Source organism: Phyllostomus hastatus, unplaced genomic scaffold, assembly GCF_019186645.2.
Source record: "Phyllostomus hastatus isolate PE091 unplaced genomic scaffold, TTU_PhHast_1.1 phas_contig_65, whole genome shotgun sequence".
NCBI classification, from domain to species: domain Eukaryota; kingdom Metazoa; phylum Chordata; class Mammalia; order Chiroptera; family Phyllostomidae; genus Phyllostomus; species Phyllostomus hastatus.
The window spans coordinates 1,501,796-1,507,043 of record NW_025333932.1 but is presented as its reverse complement, the minus strand read 5'-3'; the positions used below and the strand labels follow the sequence as shown (position 1 = coordinate 1,507,043).

Sequence of the window (5,248 nt, the reverse complement as noted above, 5' to 3'; positions counted from 1 at the left end):
GGAAGCTGGCTCAGGAGGGTGTACGGGTTCAGGACCACTGGGTGGCGGCTGTTGGCTGCTTTGTAGACAGCCTACAGATCCTGGACAGGCTGGTCCGCGCTCCCGTCTGGCTGCTATCATGGGTCTGGGCAGGTGTGGCCTCATGTTATGGAGCCAATCTTCTTCAAGCTCCCACTCAGAGGAACTGCCTCCCAGTCACATCCTGGGCAGGGGAGTCTTTCTTTATCTCCCTGGCCCAGAGCATGGCCACAGCCATTCAGCATATCCAAGTGACCAGCAAGGCTATAGGTATGCTAAATGACTATGTCATGGGTTAGCTGTAAAGCTGTTGCTGTACAAAACAGCCCTGCATACTTTGCTCTGTGTGTCCCTCCCCAACTTACACCTGTGGGGAAGGGGTGAAGACATCTTAAAATTTCCTGGACACCTTGAGTTCTGGACCCCGTCCCAAATGCCCATTTGGGGTCCCCCCCACCCCCCGCCCGCCTTGGCTGCACCTTGTAACAATTTTTCATTTTAGATATATACCCACTTTAAATTCTTTTAAAGGACAATGGACGAAGGTCTCATCTTCTTGTAACTGCTTCCAGCTGGAAATGGATGTTGTTCTACCTACCCGTGGGTCTGGGGTGCCCTGAAAGGGGGTGCAGCATGGAGGGAGTCCTTCCTGTAAGGGGAAGGACCTTACAGAATCCTGGTCAATTGGCTGTTACCAGGAAGTCACAGGCTCGGTGTCCAAAGGCTGGCATTAAAGAACCATTGGCATCCTGGTTATATTTTGGAGGTGACAGATTTGGGAAGAGTTGGAAGGCACAATTAAATCATAACCATTAAATGACAAAGACAGGGGCTTAGGTATGGCTTATCTGGAGGAAAGTGTACAAGGCATGCTACACTTATCCAAAGCTCTTGTGGTCCATTATACTTTACTCAGGCTGAAGGGAATATGTTATGATTTCTCTCCTTTCAGATATCTAAGCCTTTCCTGTTCAAGCCATTAAGATAAAAAAGGGAAAATCAGTTTTAAAGTGAAGCCCACGACAGATTGCCCAAACTGCTTACTAACCCAACTACTTAGTTTAGCCAAACCATTGAGCTCTAGGGGGCGATGACGAAAAATGGGCTCCTTAAGTGAGGCCTATATTGCAACTAATCACTCAGGTAATGACGTCATAGGCATACATCCTATGAAAACAGAAGAACACACAGGTTAATTTACACAATAGTCCCCAAACCAGTCTCTGTGCCTGTGAGACTGTCTTTTGGGAAGGCATTCAGTTGCAAGGTCTTTCCTGCAATGACATTCAGCAATGGCAATTTGACAGGTCCTTTATACCTGTAAATTGCACATTTTTGATGATATTACAAAACCAGTTTTAACCTTCAAATGAAAACAAATTTTTAAGACAGTTAGCAGCGTTATTCTGATGTTTAATACCGAGCACAGTGATTTTCCTTGAACCATAATTTTTCTCCTTAAGATCATCCTCATTGTTATAAAAGGGACTACTTTGAGTTCTGTTTTTTTTTTATTTTGACTGTTTGTTTGCATAAACACACCAAGAGCAGCCTGGATTACTTATGATCTTTAATTCTGCTTTGCTGGAACTCACACAGGGATCTTCAGATTGACTTCTCAGTCTGCCCCTCAAGGCACAGAAGCAGAGCCACACATCCACCATCTGGCTTCGCCTGTACCAGTTGTTTTACTCAGATCCTTGAGGTTTTCATTGTGCCCACAGGTCCTTTTGGCGTTCTTTCATGAAAGCAACCTTTGTTCCTTCCCTGGAAAGACTGCCATGAACTGCACAGCCAACCAAAGTACCAGGCTTCTTCCGTGGGCTTAAGCTAGCTTCACAAGTCAATCCCAATTCCTCAGGGCTTTCTGGTGACAACCAGAACCCATACATGCCTCCATCAGACGTGACGTTCCAGTCAAAGTCTTGGTTAACAAAACCACTATTAACGACTGGTCTTATTGGTTTTATGCAAAGAAACCTTATGTTTTCACTTACTCCTTCAGAATGCTAAATTCTGGAGGGATCAGGTAGGGAGAAAAATACAAAGCCTGAAGGAAAATCTTTTTCCTTCTGATATCTACCAGGCTTCTTAAAACCTTTACTTCTACAGACTTTTTGCAACATTTACAAACTTTTTATTTTTATACATTTTCTGATACCCACCAAGAGTATTTCCATGCCTTATACCTTTTATTATTAACTAACACCACATAATTCCTTTTAAAACTTTCATTTTTCCATTTATCTTTACAGTTTCCCACAGACCTTCTTCATATATATATGAATTTATATATATAAATTATTTACTTATCTACAGAATGTGAAGTTTTAACCTTCCCTGGAATCCTTAATTTCCTTTTTAGAGCAGATACAGAGCAAAATCCAAAACACAGAGTTTCCAGAACAGTACACAGGTAGGGGCATTCTCTTGCACAGAGACATGCTCCTTCAGGCTCGGTCTTTTGGCAGAGACATGCTGCTTTGCCTCTTGCTGAAGCACTCATCAGCCCCAAATGACCCTTCCTGGGTCCCGAGTGGCAAAGGCATCCTCCCCAACCGGTTACAGGCAACCTTAAACAGATTTTAAGTACAGACGGTTTTGATCAGAAACAACACTGCTCTTTTCCCACAAAACCAGAAAACAAATAGTTGAGGTTTCCTTTATTCCAGGTTTAAAACTTTACATTCCTTATACATAATTTCACTCATTCTGATTTAACCATTATTCTTTTAATCCTGGTTCCTTTCCCACTCTGGGAAGGACAGCCAAAAGTCCCTGGCACTGCAGGTACCTTCCACTAAAATTCCCTAGATTTGCAGAGACATTCTGCAGTTTTCTGAAGCTCAGACCCTGCAAACACCCTACAGGCCAGATGTTTTCCTTAAACCTCAGTACATGTCCTTCAGAGCCATCCTTATCAAAACCAGTTACACAGAGAACCAGACTGATGCAGTCTGGAGAGAGCCCTTAGCCTGGCACTTTGCCCAGTTCCAAGATAGAGGGGCTCTCACGTGACCCATCATCCAAGATGACGACAACCATGCACCTCCACCCTGGGGGGGGGGCACTCACATGCCTCATCCTCCATTTTACCCAAAATGGTGGCGCACCCACATACATGCAATATAGTACTATGGCAGAACCCGCCCCCACCCAAACCATGATGAATTCTCCCAACTGACGCAGACAAACAAAGGAAAAGGGGATCTTTCACATGCCCACCGCAGGTGAGGGCCCAATCAGACTCTGTAAGCCTGGCCGGCCTGTGGAGTTACGGATACATTCACACACATAGTCAGTCACACAGCTCTCCCCCGAGAAGGAGTCCGATGGTCTGGGTCTTGGCCCAGACTCCTGAATTTTGTGGTTGGGGGGTGATCAGCCCCCTGCCTTGGTCTCAGGTCCAGTCCCTGGGGCACTCACCGATTCCTGATTGGTGCCTCCAACAGTTTGTGGTTCGTCTCTCCCCTCCACCCGGGTGCTAGAGCGGTCAGGGACTCAGCACGGGGAGTCTCTGCCCCAGGAAGCCTGGAATCACCAGGGCACATGCTCCTCCCCTGCGGCAGGGCTCCCCCGCCGCCGACTCCCCCAGTCGCCTTCACCAGAGGCAAAATACCTGCTCGCATGAGGGATTTCCCAGCCAATGCACCAAAATGTTGCGGAAGAGTCACTCACACTCGGGGAAGATGATGAAGCACAAACTTTATTACGCGCGCGGGCTCAAGGGGGGTTAATTCCCAAATCCTGAGCCGAAAAAGCTGGGTTAGGAGTCCTTTTTATATACTAGTTACACAGGCAGAAAGGGAGAGGGAACCAGATGCTGAAAGCAAGCATTCAGAAGCAGGAGCAAGGTCAGTGGCCTTGACATAACCAGCTGTTGTCTTGGTGACGACTGGTCAGCTTCTATAGTCCTGTGTGAAATTTTTCAAGTGTTACAGTTACAGAGGAACTTTTGGAGTTTTTCTTTTCCTGCCACAGTACAGGAGGTAGCATACCTCTTTTGCTACCAAGAAGCAAATAATACAAAATATAGCTAATAAAGAGTATAATTTAAACATAGTTTCAAAATATGGTCCCAAGTTTTTTCTGCACTCATCTCTCTACAAATTCAATAGCACTGTCAATGACAGAAACCATGGAAAATGGATAAATGTAATAATATTAAATACGCCAGGGCAAATTTTTAGCAAGAATTTTAAAACAAATCTCAGTTGTTTAAGAAAGCTCATTAACTGCCAAAAATACTTTCTTTTACATTACTCTGAGTTTCAAATTTCATGAATCCAAAAACAGAATTAAACTGCAACAGTAAGAAGACAAAATATCAATGGGAAAATTCAGACTTCCGATGTAAAAATATGCTAATAATCTAGCAGCAACTTCTGTAGAATTTATATTTGATTTCTAAAATGACTAAACATGGTTAATAAAAACTACCTGCCATTAATATCATGTAATATTTGGTTGTTTCAAAATTATTTTCATACTCATATGTTTAATGTTAGACAACAAACATCATGTTTAAATAAACAGTGCAATCCATACAATGAAAACTATCAATCAAATTAAAATGCACCATTTTATTACTAAATTCTCAAGAAACTATAGGTACTAAGTACAATTCTTTAAAAGTAATGGCTCCATCACAAGCACACTCGATCTCAAATATCAAGTACAGTAATTGAAGTTGTAACACTAAAAGGTCACTTCTTTTTGGCCCCCTCCAGGGGGTGCACCGTTTCCATAAGTACCACAATACCAGGTCAATGCTTGGAGTGGACGAGCAAGCTCCTATTCCATCTCCAAGCTCCAAAATTCCATTTAATATAATGTCCTCGGAGAGAGGAGTTGTCAGATATTAAACTGATAATCACTGATACTACACCTGATCTCAGCCAAAAGCCTGAGAAGTGATGGAAGGTCACTTTTTCAATAAGCCTTGCTGAACTATTTCCCCAACGCTAATATTGTTGAAACGCTTACCACCTTTGACACCTGAAAATAATAAAGATGAGATTTAAGACTTTTCATTAAAATGTATGTAGACTGTATCCTTAGGTATTACCTTAAAAGTACCAATCACAATACACTGAAGGCTTCCATTTCAGCACATAGTTTGAAAATTATTTCTATTATGCAATGAGAGCATGAAATAGTAAATCACACTGTTCTATAATCTGGTTTCCAAAGGTCATCTTTAGTAATGTTTTAAGTAGTAAATCTTACC

At 42.8% G+C, this 5,248-nt stretch overlaps 1 non-coding gene across 1 annotated transcript; it reads right to left on the bottom strand.

Moving 5' to 3' along the window:
- Window positions 1–4,746: 4,746 nt before the first annotated feature.
- Window positions 4,747–4,936, bottom strand: LOC123825878. The gene has a single exon (XR_006786973.1). It is a non-coding gene; the product is annotated as a U2 spliceosomal RNA (small nuclear RNA).
- Between the last annotated feature and the right edge of the window lie 312 nt (window positions 4,937–5,248).